The sequence below is a fragment of the Carcharodon carcharias genome, chromosome 22 (genome assembly GCF_017639515.1).
Source record: "Carcharodon carcharias isolate sCarCar2 chromosome 22, sCarCar2.pri, whole genome shotgun sequence".
NCBI lineage: Eukaryota > Metazoa > Chordata > Chondrichthyes > Lamniformes > Lamnidae > Carcharodon > Carcharodon carcharias.
Window position 1 is genome coordinate 8,382,081 of NC_054488.1, and position 15,288 is coordinate 8,397,368.

Here is a 15,288-nt window from a genome sequence, read left to right on the forward strand (position 1 = left end):
TATCCTGCTGAATAATTTGCAGCTCCATGCAGTAAACTGGTACTTAAAGAGGTACCACCGTCAGGTGTTTAAGAAGATGAAATTCCAAGGTTGCCAAGTTAGAAATATGCACTGACGATATTGGCTGATGTTATTAAGTCTCCAATCTATAGAGCTAACCATACTCGTTCTTCCATGACAGTGCAGTTCAACTTTGCCAGCCCCGTGTTACACTAAACACATGCCAAGCTGCAGTATAATAAAACCGGTACAATATTGGAATAAATTTGTCTGTTTTAGGAATGAAGCCTGTACATTTGACAAAAAAGGGAGTATCTTAATAGAAGCAAAATATTGTGGTTGCTGGAAATCTGAAATGGAAACAGAAAATGCTGGAAAAACTCTCAACAGGTCTGGCAGCATCTGTGGAGAGAGAAACAGAGTTAGCGTTTCAAGTCTGTATGACTCTCCTTCAGAATCCATAGGACTCTTTTTCAGAGTAATGCTATCTGTTTTCTGCAGGTGCATTTGAAGTACGTTTTCTTTAGAGCGATGATTTCCAGTCATTCCATCCAGCACAATTCACAATTCCAAAGGTTGGTTCCAGATGCCAGATTCACTAAGCCCAACTTAGTTGTTGGTTGTGGGTGGGTGGGCGGGGGGGGGTTGTGGCAATGGGAGTGGCTTTCAGCAGCCACCCCTTCCCAAAGTCATGTCCCTAGGTCAGGAATAGAGTGCCTGACAACGAGGGACACTCCCCAGAAGGCTGCTGACAACCCTGACAGGAGCTGGGTGGCCATTGGGAGTCGTGGGAAAGCCACGTGGCTCCCATTTAATCCCTGAGCCACCATTAAGTTGTAGTGGGCTCAAAGTCAATGGGTGCCAATTGGCTCAGTGATGTACCTCAACAACATCCTGCCACCGGCGGAGGCAAAGAGAGCTTTGGAGAGAGAAAAAAAAGTGTCTTTACAGCATGGCTTGCTGGCAAGAAGAGCAGGAGTGTGTCCTCAACACTCCCCCACCCCCGGCTCCCAAAGGACAACCCTCCATTCAAGAACCCAAGGGTCAGTGAATGAATGCACCACCCCCCACACCCCCCCGCACTCCAAGGTCAGGGATTGGACTCCCCCCATAATCGGGGAAACAGACCTCCCCCACTGAGGTCAGGGATTGGCTCCTGCCCCACCTGAGTTCGTGAATTGGAGCCACCCCTATCCTTGAGCCAGATCCTGCCCCGCCCAGGATTGTGGATTGAGTCTACCTGCTCCTGTGGCCTGCTCTTGCAATCTGCTCCAGGCTTCTCCCAGTCTGACTGTGAGCCAAACCTGTCAATCAAGCTGACTTCCAAATGGGAAAACCTGTAGAGTTAAAAAGCCTGGGGTTCATCGTATCCAGTGAAACTTGGATTTCTTGATTTCCTGTCCTTAACTGTATTCCTGCCTACAAAATCTGCCCCTGTTAATATCCAGCCCATAGTCTATTTAAGGGTTGTGCAGTATTTGTGGCTACCTGATACTGGAAAGCCAACATCAGCTTCACTATCAATATCCACTGAAGATCAGCGAGTATTTGTGGAGAACTTCAAGAGATTCAATGTGTAACATTGAGGCCCTGTCGGGGTGACATTTGCCACTACAATGGTCTTATGTTTTACTACGAGGTCGATTTGCTTGTGAACTGGTTTCATGCTTCTCTGTCGGCTGGTGAGTCGATTACAATATACTGCAGATGCGGAGACCAATATGAAATGAAGGACCTGCTATTTATTTACACAAACAACAGAGCATTAACATGATGTACGTTTCTCCAGCCAGACCCTACTCTAAACTAACATTAACATGATAGCCCATGCTACACAGCTATTGGGTATTTCAGTCATGTGGTCAATCTGCTCACATTCTCTTAAAGGTGTATTACACCTCAGATTACCACATCCCTACCCCTATACTTGAAAGTACATTTTACAATATATTAACTATTTACAAAAGTGAACTATTTACAAATTCAGTCTCTCAGGAGGCTTTTTCAAAATTATCGATTGTCTTAATTCTACGACTCCGGATGGTTTATCTGAGGCCCCCCTCTCAGGAGTTATCTGTCCACTAGGCTCCCCAGTAGGAACCTGTATGTTTCCTCTTCGGCTCTCCCAGGATCTATGGGTACTACAGGTACTTCCAAAGCAAGAGGAGTTCCTTCCACCTGTGGTGTAGACTCCAACGGGAATGTTTTCACTCTTTTTCAGGCCCTATCCCCCTGCACTTCTGCAGCCCCTCCCCTCCTAGTTCAACAATATGAAAGGCAACTGTCAGACAGGTTCTGAGAGTTAGGATCAAAAACAAAAATTGCTGGGAAAACTCAGCAGGTCTGACAGCATCTGTGGAGAGGAAGACAGAGTTAATATTTCGAGTCTGTATGATTCTTCATCAGAAGTTCTGAAGGAGAGTCATAGGGACTCAAAACGTTAACTCTGTCTTCCTCTCCACAGATGCTGTCAGACCTGCTGAGTTTTTCCAGCAATTTTTGTTTTTGTTTCAGATTTCCAGCATCCGCAGTATTTTGCTTTTATCTGAGGGTTAGGATGTTGGGCAAGGCTAAATGCAACACAAAATGATCAGCTTCCTGTTGCGTAAAAAAATTTCGGGGCCTTGTTAGTAATTTCACTTTCTCTTCCTACATGTCTTCTTTTGATGGGTTTCCTTCTTGGCAGCGCTGACTTTAATCTCGGCTTCCTCTTCCACTTCCCTATTGGCCAGGCTAGGCTCAGGTATGAGCTCAACCTGAGTGAACTCGGTGGTTGAGTCTTCCACCATTTCATCATCTGTCAGCTCCTTTGAAAACTCAGGGGTCTCTATCTTTAAAGCTTCTTGGCTTCCATGTAGCTGGTTCTTCAGTTCTCCCATTTATATTTTATATTTGTTAGTTGTCTCCTGTTGTGCTTTCTCAGCTAATTGATTCCTCATCTCGGTCAGAGATATGCTGAACTCTTTCTGTTCTTCCTCATACCCTTTTAGTGATACAAATTGGGATCTGAGGGAATCTTGCAACATGCGAAAGTCCTTTAGCAGGTTTTCTTTTTCTTTTTGGAGGTCACTGACTTCAACTCAAACTCTGTCCTGAAGCATCAGCTCTACGAGTTCCTTTTGGAGTCTTTACCTGCTCCTTCTTCCCATCAGCAACACTCCCTGCTTCTGATTGAGATTTCGGTAATCTCTCCGACTGGTCTCTGTTAACCAGTTTGTTCCAAGGAGACTCAGCCCTGTGCCTATCTCAATAAGGGGTAGGTTAGCAGACTGGTTTCCATATTGTACTGGAACCTTTTATAAAATCATAGACATTTACAGCACAGAAGGAAGCCATTCAGCCCATCGTGTCCACACTGATCAACAAAGATCTGACTACACTAATCCCACTTTCCAGCACTTGGCCCATAGCCCTGGAGGCTGTGGCAATGTGAGTGAATAACTAAATACTTCTTAAATGTTATGAGAGTTTCTGACTCAACCATCCTTTCAGGCAGTGAGTTCCAGACTCCCCACCACCCTCTGGGTGAAAACCTTTCCCCTCAACTCCCTTCTTAGTCTTCTATCTCTTATCTTAAATCTATGCCCCCTGGTTATTGACCCCTCTACTAATGGAAAAAGTGCCTTCCAATCCATCCTATCTATGCCCCTCATAATGTTGTACACCTCTATCAGGTCTCCTCTCAACCTTTGCTGCTCCAAGGAAAACAACCCCAGTCTATGCAATCTTTCCTCATAGCTCAGACTCTCCAGCCCAGGCAGCATCCTGGTAAATCTCGTCTCCAGTGCAATCATGTCCTTCCTAAAATGTGGTGACCAGAACTGCACAAAGAACTGCAGTTGTGGCCCAACCAACGTTTTATACACTTCCAGCATAACCTCCCTGCTCTTGTATTCAACGTTTACTTGTATGTTTTCGCCAGTATATGTCTTTAGTTTGGCATCTGAGTTCTCCAGCTTTAGTGAGTGACCTCCTCCATTCAGATACTTAAAGGTGTTCCCCTTCGACTGTCGTGGATGCGCCAGTATCCACCTGCATTTGAAGGGGTTTTCTGTTGACTTCTAATGTCACGTAGATTGGCTTTGTTTTACCCATTTTTAAGTTGTGCAGCGAGTAAATATCTGACTCTGTTTCTTCTGGTTCCTCCGTTATATAAATTTCACGGCTTCTGCTTTTTTGTTTGTAATTTGGCCTCAATCTTTCTTTACAATATTGCATAATGTGCCCATTGCTATGGCAGTAGAAATACTTGGTTCTTTTAAATTGTTGTTCATTTGTAGGCTGCCTGGTTCCAATTCTGCCATTATTAATGTGGTTTTTATCCGTTAAGCCATTGCTTTTCGCTGGTCTGTTAATGGTGGCTGTTTCCCACCTTTCCGCGGAGCCCTGAGTTTCCGCGTCATTTCTAGCTGGTGCCTCCCTCCCGATGCGAAGGATGGCGCCATTTTGTGCTCCCTTGATTTCTTCTGAGTCCCTGACCGTGGTCTCCATTGCCAGCTCCAACTCCAGCGCCTTGCTGAAGTCTAAATTTGTTTCTGACACAACCTTTTTTGAATGGCATCTTCGTTAATCCCACACACTAATCGGTCTCTTAACATGTCGTTAATCGACATCCTGAACTCACAGTTGCTCTGTCAATTGTTTTAAGGCTGCTACACAGCAAGTGACTGTCTCCAGGAGCATGACATCTCGAATTGAACTTAAAGCACTGCTTTGTTACCAAGGGTTTTGGCTGAAAGTGGTTTTCACAAGATTCACCAACTTGTCAAAGCTCTTGGAATCTGGGGTGTTGGGTGCCTTTAGACTACCAATTAGGCCAAACGTTTTACTGCGACATGTCGATGAGAGGATCGCTCGCCTCTTCTCCTCCCCCGATATGTTGTTGGCTAAAAAGAAAAACGCAAGGTGTTCAATATAATGTGACCAGTCATCAGTGGCCTGATCAAACAGTTCGATGTGGCCAAATTGTGGCATACTGGAGGGAAATAACTCCAATGACTATGGTAAGGGCTTACAGTTGTAATGTACAATAGCAATGACACAAAAATAGGTGGGAAGGCAAATGGTGAGGGTGACACAAAGAGTCTACAGAGAGGTATGGACAGGTTAAGTGAGTGGGCAAAAATGTGGCAGATGGAATATAATGTGGGAAAGTGTTAGGTTATGCACTTTGGCAGGAAGAATAGAGGAGCTGAATACTTTTTAAATGGAGAAAGACTGAAGAAAGCTGCAGCACAGAAGGATTTGGGGGTCCTCATGCATGAATCCCAAAAAGCTAACATACATGTTCAACAGGTAATAGGGAAGGCAAATGGAATGTTGGCCTTTATTTCAAAGGAAATGGAGTCTAAAAATAGGGAAGTCTTACTAAAACTATACAAGGCACTAGTTAGACCACACCTAGAATACTGTGAACAGTTTTGGTCCCCTTATCTAAGGAAAGATATACTGGCATTGGAGGCAGTCCAGAGAAGGTTCACTAGGTTGATCCCGGATATGGAGGGATTTTCTTATGAGGAGAGGTTGAGTAGGTTGGGCCCGTACTCATTGGAGTTTAGAAGAATGAGAGGCAACCTTATTGAAACATATAAGATTCTTCAGGGTTTACAGGGTAGATGCTGAGAGGTTGTTTCCCCTTGTGGGAGAGTCTAGGACCAGAGGGCATAATCACAGAGTAAGGGGTTGCCCATTTAAAACAGAGATAAGAAGGGATTTCAATCTGTGAAATTCTTTCCCGCAGAGGGCTGTAGAGGCTGGGTTATTAAGTATATTCAAGGCTGAGATAGACAGGTTTTTAATCAGTAAGGGAATCAAGGGTTATGGGGAAAAGGCAGGAAAGTGGAGTTGAGGATTATCAGATCAGCTATGATCTCATTGAATAGCAGAGCTGACTTGATGGGCCAAAAGGCCTATTTCTGCTTCTACGTCTTAAGGTCTTATGGGCGAATTACAATCGTCACAGGGCATGGCTGATTCATGACAGTTGAGTTTTCACAACTTTCCTTGGTGTCGTCAATTGGTCATGTTTTACCTCATTGTCAGTTGTTATGTTCTACCACGGGGTGGCTTTGCTTGTGAACCGGTTGCATGTTTATCTGTCGGCAGGTGAGTCGATTACAATATACAGCAGATGCAGAGACCAATATGAAATGAGGCACATGCTATTTATTTACAAAAACAACAGAGCACTAGCATGATGTGTGTTTCTCCAGCCAGACCCTACTCTAGACTAACATTAACATGGTAGCCCGCATTACACAGCTATTGGGTATTTCAGTCACGTGGTCAATCTGCTCACATTCTCTTAAAGGTATATTACACCTCAGATTACCATAAGTGGGTTTGATGGAACAAAAAACTGTTTTTCTCCCATTCTTGTTTTCAAGACAACTGTCTCAACTCATCAGCTCTGCTAAAGTCACACGGTTTCCAACATATAGCACTGCACTTTATACTGCAATATCCAGCGCCGAATGTTAAGTTACATTAGGCCCAGTTTAATTGTATCCAAATTGTTGATAGTCCTTTGTAGTAACTACAAGAGTTAAATTCGCATTGAGTGGCAATAATAGGTTTTGTTTTCGCCCCTTCTCACAAAATCCTGGAACTCCCTCCCTAACAGCACTGTGGATTTACCTATACCACAGGGATTGCTGTGGTTCCAGAAGGCAGCTCACCACCACCTTCTCAAGGGCAATTAGGGATGGACAATAAATGCTGGCCCAGTCAGCGATGCCCGCATCCCATGAATGAATCAAGAAAAACATTTTTCTACAATATTTTATATCTGAACTTGGGAGTGCAGCTAGTGGAACAGCACTCACAAAATGTCTCATGGACTAGTTTTTGAGTCCTGCATGCTGATTGCCGAGTACTGGATTTATCAGGTCTGGCACAATTGTGTGAGTTGCTGGCCCAGAGGGAAAGAAATAAAGGCAAGAAAGAGGATCGAGTTGCTTTAGCAGAGCATCCCCTAATGGCCAAGGCCAAGAGCAGGTGATGCATTATTGCATTGTAGCTAATGGACCATACTGTTTAAAAGAGACTCCCATTTCTTATAATCTAGATATACTTTTGGTTCTCTGCTTCAAATTGCTCTCGTGGGTGAGCTCTCACTCATTGCATCTTTAAGAGTGTTTACAGTGACCTTAAGTCTAGCTAAACATGCTTACATCCCCATGATAATGAAGAATAAATCCTTATTTCATTGCTTCAACTACAGCTATGTTAATACTCCTTATCTTCCAGAAGTGGCACATTGACACTGTTCTTGATCTTGATTTAAGCTGAATTGCCAAACAGATGTGTGGAATAGTAAATTAACGAGCGAATAACTATTATACATATGATCTTGATTGTACTAACTCCTGAAAATATAAATGATTCACAATCTCTGTACTATATTACAAACTATAATTCACTTTTATACATGTGGCTGTTTTTTTATATTCTCTGGAACTACCTAAATGTTTGGCCACCTAACACTTTGAAAGGGTTTGAAAGATTTCCTTCGAAGATAACCGGGGACCCATGCAAAAAGCCTCAGATGAGCTTAAAGATTTGAAAAGGAGAGAACTGATAAAGCTGTAGCTGGAGCCAGGCAGAAGTTACATGACTGGCTTTGTATTTGATAAAACTCCTAATTATACTTGTATCCAAAACAATCACACTCCATGTTGATCATTGAATTAAATGGCCTCCCTTGGACAGATTGATAGGAAACAACCAGGAGCTTCTCACAACATTGTTTCCACAAGCCAGTCTTGGACATGAGTGGCTTGTTTTTAACCCCTTATGGTGCCATGAGTGAATTCAAGGGACCAAAACCAAGTTATAATGTAGATTTATTGCCCAGAACAGCCCTCAGTTAATGCTTTGCATTTTTTAGTTAATTCTTCCACTTGATAGTGGAAGATAGTGCACTGGAAAAGATATTTTTGATTTAATAAGTAGATTTTTTGTGTCTGGTTTATGCTTCAGAAGTTTCTAGATTGGCATCGCAGAATCAAATAGGTCACAGTCCGAGGGACAATAGCCAGTGAATGGCACAATGTCATGTGTTGCACATTGTGGGTGGAATTTAATGTCCCCCCTCACCCCTGCCGCCAGGAGTGTGTTCGGAGGTGGGGGTAAGGAGGGTCAGGGGTCATATAATCACGTCAGAAGGCGTACGGTGGAGAGCCCATCACCTTCCCGACTCCCCCCACCCCTCCCCGATTAGGTCAGTGGTGAGGAAGTTCAAAAACGTTCTTCCCACCCAGAGACAATTGAGGCCATCAAGTGTCAAATTAAGAGCCTCACCCTGGTTCGGGGATGGGGGTACATAAACACTACGTATCCTGGAGGTTTCTTGTGAGCCTGGGGAAGCTGGAGGCCCTTGTGATCGGGCACCCTGTGACCCATGGAGGGCACCACCCCCCAACGCCAACCGCACCGCCCCCCCCCCAACCACCGCCCCCCCCAGGTGCCAAGTGCCTTCCTTGCTGGAAGAGCCCCTCATGCCCTCCACAACGGTTGCCACCTTTTGCCAGAGCTTGCCAGAGACTGGCCCCACCAAGCCTGCCTCACTCACCTCTCTTCAGGGTGATGCTGCTGTTCTGGGCCTCCTGCAGTCCCAATACTTGCCACCGCTCCTAGAGGCGCTACTGGGACTGAAGAGCTGCCAGTCCTCTGATTGTCTGGCAGCCTCTTGGAGGCAGGATCCTCGTCATTAAAGGCCAAGGAGCCCTGGTAGCAGACAGTTAACTGCCTGATTGACACTTGATCCCATCAAGGTTTCTGGGATTGCAGCCAGCTTTCTGGCCGATGAGTGTAGCTCATTCAACTCAGCCTGCATTCCTAATCCCAGAGGAAGGCTAAGTTCAAAAGCTTTCTGGTAAACATCACCTGACCGTGCAAAGATGCAGCATTTAGAATCAATGTAAGATTTGTCCAGGTAAGTAAGTAGAACCGGGTGTCGGAAAGCAGGGATCCTAAGCTGCTGTGCATTGTAAGGCTGCTAGAGAGAAGGGTTTAAGTTTATCTTTTCTGCACGTTGAGCTGGTTGGGCTACATGTTTTTTATCATCCACATCAATTTGTTGACCGTGTGTCGTTACAAACCCATCCCAGGGCGTTGTCCCACCTTTTCCTGTCCAATGCTGCTTTTCCCACTGCGAGATTACCACGATTCCTCTTAGGATAATGAAGAGATTGAGTCCTCTATCCTGGGAACTTTAGAGATACATTTCCACTGTGGCACCAAATTTTAAGGGAATTGGTCTAAATTTTGAGGGGACAGACCTAATGAGAAAATATTAACCCCCCCCTCCACCCCCCCCCAAAAAATAGATAGCTTTGGATTAGGTGGGAAGTAAAAGTACAAAAAATCTCAAACCCAAAACTGAAAACACACCACTTCCGGTTTTAATAGATGCGGGGGCTGGGGGGGGGGGGGGGGGGGGTGGGGGGGTGGGGCGGGGGGGGGTGGGGGGAGGAGTTGGTGGGGGGGGGGCAGTGTTGGTTAGTCATGTAAATATTTTAATGAGGCAGCGTGTCTCAGATTTTTTTTCCCTATTCCAGTTTTAACACTGGTTGGCTGGCTCTACTAGACCTCCAGGAATGCAGCAGCCTAAGGGAGCTGAGACCTGCCAGGTGGAGGAAGTTAAAGCCTTTCCAGCACTGCTTGTGGGCCAGAAGGAGCAGTAGTACTTACTTCCAGCCCGCTAAGGAAAACTGTTAACCTCCCCAGAAATCAGAGTGCTCCCATTCCCAGTGTCCAAGGCCCTCTCGATGCTCTCCACATGCCTACCGCCGCAATATTCTCCCCTCCTCCCCCGTTGACTCCCAGCAGCCCACCAGCACTCGTCATCCCAGCCCCCCACCAATGCCTGCGCCATCAACGTTCCCCCACCACACATCCACATCCCTGATCTCTGCCTCCTTCCTCCCCGCTCCTAGGCTGCAGCCTGGTGTCGAAAGGTTTAACCTCCCAGCAGGCAGCCACCCTCTCAATCCAGCTGGCTATGACTGGGCAACAGATTTCATGACCTGAAAACTGGCCCCACAACCCTGCTCTTGCCCACCGCCTGGTAAATATCAGGGACAATGTTTTTTTTTAATTAAATATAACTGGATTTTTTTGGGTTGTTAATAATTCAACAGAAAACATAATAAATCATTGTGTCAATGTGAAAAACAAAAAGGCATTGAGATAGCAACAAACCAATACAGAGAGCCATTAATAAAGCATATAGTATCTTAGGCTTTATTAATAGGAGCATTGAGTACAAGAGTAAGGAGGACATGTTGAACTTGTATAAGACACTAGTTAGGCCTCATCTGGAATACTGCGTCCAGTTCTGGGTGCCATACTTGAGGAAGGATGTGAAGACATTGGAGAGAGTACAGAGGAGATTCACAAGAATGATTCCCGGGATGAAGAACTGTATGAGAAAGGATAAATTGGGGAGGTTGGGACTGTTTTCCTTGGAGAAAAGAAGGCTGAGAGGAGACTTGATAGAGGTATTCAAGGTCCTGAGGGGTATAACCAGGGTAAATAGTGAGAAACTGTTCCCACTGAAGGGAGCATCAAGAACTAACGGGCACAGATTCAAAATAATTGGCAAAAGAAGCAAGTGGGATGTGAGGAAAATTGTTTTCACCCAGAGGGTGGTTGGAGTCTGGAACAAACTTCCTGAAAGGGTGCTGGAGACAGGTTCAATCAAGGTATTCAAAAGGGAAGTGGATTTCTTCCTGAGGAGAGAATGTACTAAGTTACAGGGATAAGGCAGGGGAGTGGGGCTAGGTGGAATGCTCTTTCAGAGAGCCAGTGCAGACTTGATGGGCTGAATGGCCTCCTTCTGCACCATAGAGATACTCTGGTACTTTGAGCTGTATGCATTTACTGTGCTGAAATATTATCTATCCACTAAATTCTTTCATATTTTCCAGTCCAATAATGCAATGAATTTAAAAAAGGCATTTGATACAATGCCAGACAACAGGCTTGTGAGCAAAGTTATAGCTCATGGAATAAAAGGGATAGTAGCAACATGGATACGAAATCGGCTGAGTGACAGAAACAAAGAGCAGTGGTTAATGGAGATTTCGAGTTGGAGGAAAGTTTGCAGTGGAGTTCCTCAGGGCTCAGTATTGAGAGCCTTGCTCTTCCTGATGTATATTAATAAACTGAACCTTGGTGTACAGGACACAATTTCAAACTTTGCAGATGACGTGAGATTTGGAAACATTTGTGAACTGTCAGGAGGGCAGTGTAGATTTTCAAAAGGACATAGACAAGCTGGAGGAATGGAAGGACAAGTGACAGATGAAGTTCAATGTGGAGAAACGTGAAGTGATTCATTTTTGTAGGAAGAATATGGAGAGACAATGTAAAATAAATTTACAACTCTAAAGGGGGTGCAGGAGCAGAGTGACCTGGGTGTGTATGTGCATAAGTCATTGAAGGTAGTGGGACGGGTTGAGAGAGAGTGGTTAGTAAAGCATACAGTAACCTAGGTTTTATTAATAGGGGGATTGAGTACAAAAGCAAGGAGGTTACGTTAAACTTATATAAGACATTAGTTCAGCCTCAGCTGGGCATTGCACTTTAGGAAGGATGTGAAGATATTGGAGAGGGTACAGGAAAGATTCAAGAGAATGGTGCCAATGATGAGGAACTTCAGTTATGAAGAAAGAATGGAGAAGCTGGGTCTGTTTTCCTTGGAGAGAATATTGAGGGGAGATTTGATAGAGGTATTTAAAACCAGGAGGGGTCTGGACAGGATAGATAGGCAGAAACTGTTTCCGCTCGTGAAATGATCGAAAATGAGAAGGCACAGATTTAAAGTAATTGGCAAAAGAAACAAAGGTGATAGGAGGAGAAACTTTTTCACGCAGCGAGTGCTGGGGTCTGGAATTCTGAGAGTATGGTGGAAGCTGGTTCAATTGAAGCATTCAAAAGGAAATTAGACCGTTATTTGGAAATGTGCAGTATTACAGGGGAGAAGGCGGGAGAATGACATTAGGTGAATTACTCAATTGGAGGGCTGGTGCAGACATAATGGGCTGAATGGCCTCCTGCGCTGTAACAATCTGAGATTCTGTGATTTCTATTAAAGGATCTCAATGTGCGAATAATAAAAGTGAGACTAACTGAATAAATGTTTACTTGTTGCAATTCTCCACGAATCCTCATATTACTAGCATCCCCTATTATACAACTTAGTGCTGGAGAGACACTCACAAAAACCTCCCACAAAATGCCTTCACATCTGACTGACTGTGGAAAAGGCTTCTGTCTCGGACAATGCACTTTTCAACAAAAGGAGGAGATTGAGCCACAAAGCGGAGAGGAATTCGAGAACACAGCCAGTCGGCAGAGCAGTGTCCTCTCCATTCAAGTACTTTACACAAGTTTACTCAAGAGGAAACATTTGAATCATTTAAATCATGCAGGACGTAGATCCAGCACTGTGAGTAAACAGCGAGGTTATTGGCTCGGTTACATAAGCAGCAATCCCACACAGGGGCAATGAAAGAAGCAGTAATCTGATTAAGATGAGTTACTTAATTCAGTGTCACTTGGAAGCTATATTATCTTGATAAAGAGGAGCCAACAATGTGCGTAAGGTATTCACAGTCCAAAATGAATTATGAGGTGGCAACTTTCAATTCCTGCCGGCACATTAACCCTCTCACAGCCAATAACCTGTGCTTAGGTTTGAACAGTTTTCCCTCAAGATCACAGACACTGGTTTGTTCATGCCAGCCTCGAAAGCTAACAAAGGGCAGCAACTTCCAAACAACTGGCAATTCAAGAACAGTCCGCCTCGGCACTAAGCAGCTCCAGTGGCCACCTCCGAACTGTTTCCAGGCACTATTCCCTGAGGTGGACATGCCAAGCTGGAAAATTTCCCAACTCCTGCTACCCAACATCTAACATGAAAATCCAGCCCAAACAGCCTATCCACAATCAGCCCAGCCATTCTGGTCATTGTTTACAGAATCACTGAATCATTTCACAGGTTGAAATACACTTCATTCTTCCCAGTAAATCAATCTAGGCCAACCTTCTAACCTTCAACAGCCAAACCACCCACAAGGTTGTTGTCAGTAGAATTCAGAACAGGTCACACGATCCTCTTCATTCCTCCATCTTGCCCTAAATTAAAACACAGTAGCCAAAAATACAACCTTAAAAACATCACATTTCTAACAAGGGAAATTAATTTGCAGGGGATAGGGCAGAGAAATGGGATTGATTGGATTACTCTATAGAGAGACTTGATGGGCCAAATGGCTTCTTTCTGTGCCATATTATGACTTTATAACTTCATGTAGTTCTGTGTAAAATTTTGTTCGATAACCGCAACCCCCCCCCCCCCCAACCCCCATAAAGCATCTATGTTTGAGATGTGTACTATATGAAGCCGCTATATAAATGCAACTTTTTGTTCTTGATCCTCTGAAATCCGGGCTTCACCAGTTCTGTCTCTGAACTCCTCAAACATCATAAAATAATATGAAATTTTTTATACACTCATCAATTTACTGAACTTTCTCACTATTCATAAATTACACATACACACATTACAAACCTCTAAATAATATGAACACAGTAGATTTTTCTTTCATAATTAAAATACATAATTCATACAACTTTCAATTTAAAACAGTCTTTTCATCCATCTGCCACTGCTGTCCCAGCAGCCCTTTCAGTAGCACCTAGGAGATTAAGCACAGTGTAGTGCGCAGTTCATAAATGAATGAGTATGATCCACCCTTGAAATATTAATTAGGTGGCGTCTGAATAGCTCTCAGCTTTTGCCTTACAAGAGGCAGAAGGAAGTTAATTATTTGAAAGTAAGTGTTCATATTAAGCTTATAAACTCAAGAAACAGCTCTATTTGGTAGTTTAATTAAAGCTATTAAAATGCACACAACACTTGGGAACTGGTGCTACTGTAGCTCTGATAACTTCCCCAGAAAAGATGTAAAGCTTATTGATCTGTGTTTATGTTTAATGAGCTTTAAATGGGGCAGAGGGTGCAATATTAAAATACTTAATGGCAATAGTTTACAGGTACCATCCTCATTTCAGAACCTCCTCAACTTTCATTATATGCTGCTACTTCAAAAACAAACATCTCTTTCTTTTAGGTCCTAGTGCTCCATGGTTGCCAACCTTCCAGGATTGGCCTGGAGTGTCCAGGAACTGAGGACTGATCTCCAGCATACTACTGCAAGCTACCCTGAATAAAATTGATAAGTGCATTTAAGAAAGTATGCTTTTATTATTCTCTTTGAACAATTCTTGTCTCTAACGGCGATCAGGAGGGGGGTAAGCAGGACATCATGGGATGAAACATTGAGGAATACGTTCCACCAGAGTTGGCAACCGTATTTAAATTGTGGCACCAGTATTAAGCAATAACTTATTGAGGGTGCCTGATCTTCCCAATGGCTGTGGAGGATATGCACAGGGCAGCAATGAAGAGACGATACTACCAGCCTGTGGGCTGAATGCTCAGTTGCATTAAATAAAGGTGCCTAGCTCCATTAATGCTGCTATGCTTACTCCATGTTGTAATGTATATACAACATTGATAGTTGCAACAACCTCAGACATTCCAACAGTATGTGCATTGGCCAGGAAATTAGGCTCACCCTCTGACCCAATGCTGACCACATTGGAAATCCAAAGAATGGCAGATTGAAATATTACTGGGTGAGACCTGTAAGGAACTATATGCCTCTTAGGAAACAGGAAACGTATGAGGGAGGATTACATTAATGTAACCGTTCCCTGCAACTCATGTAATGCTAGTTCGCTACTTTAAATCATTAATATATTTTATGCACTTAACAATCTCCTCATATCCTGCATTCACATCCAGACATGTGGCTGTTCTGTAATTTGTGTGCAATAGCTAGTTAGCTAGTCAAGTACTAACTCCACTCATACTGGTGCCAGCTGTAGATAGTGTAGCAAGCTACAGTTCTGTCCTGTGGAAATTCTTGGTTGGTGCAGCAGGGCCATGGAGATACCGATACACTGAGGAGGCTTCTCAGGGAATGCACTTTTAGTTAAACTGGCAGAGGTTTGGGATGGTGCAGGAGTGAAGTTAAAATCAGCTTGCACTGGATGGTGCCAGGCAGTGCTGGCCCCCTGCTTTGGAGGGGGTGAAGGAGTGGTGGTGTGCATGGCAGGTTGATACTACCAAACGGGACATGGATCTGCTGCTGTGCCCAGAAATTTAAACTCCACCCCTGCAACCCCATCATCACTGGGAGTTTGGGTTCAAGA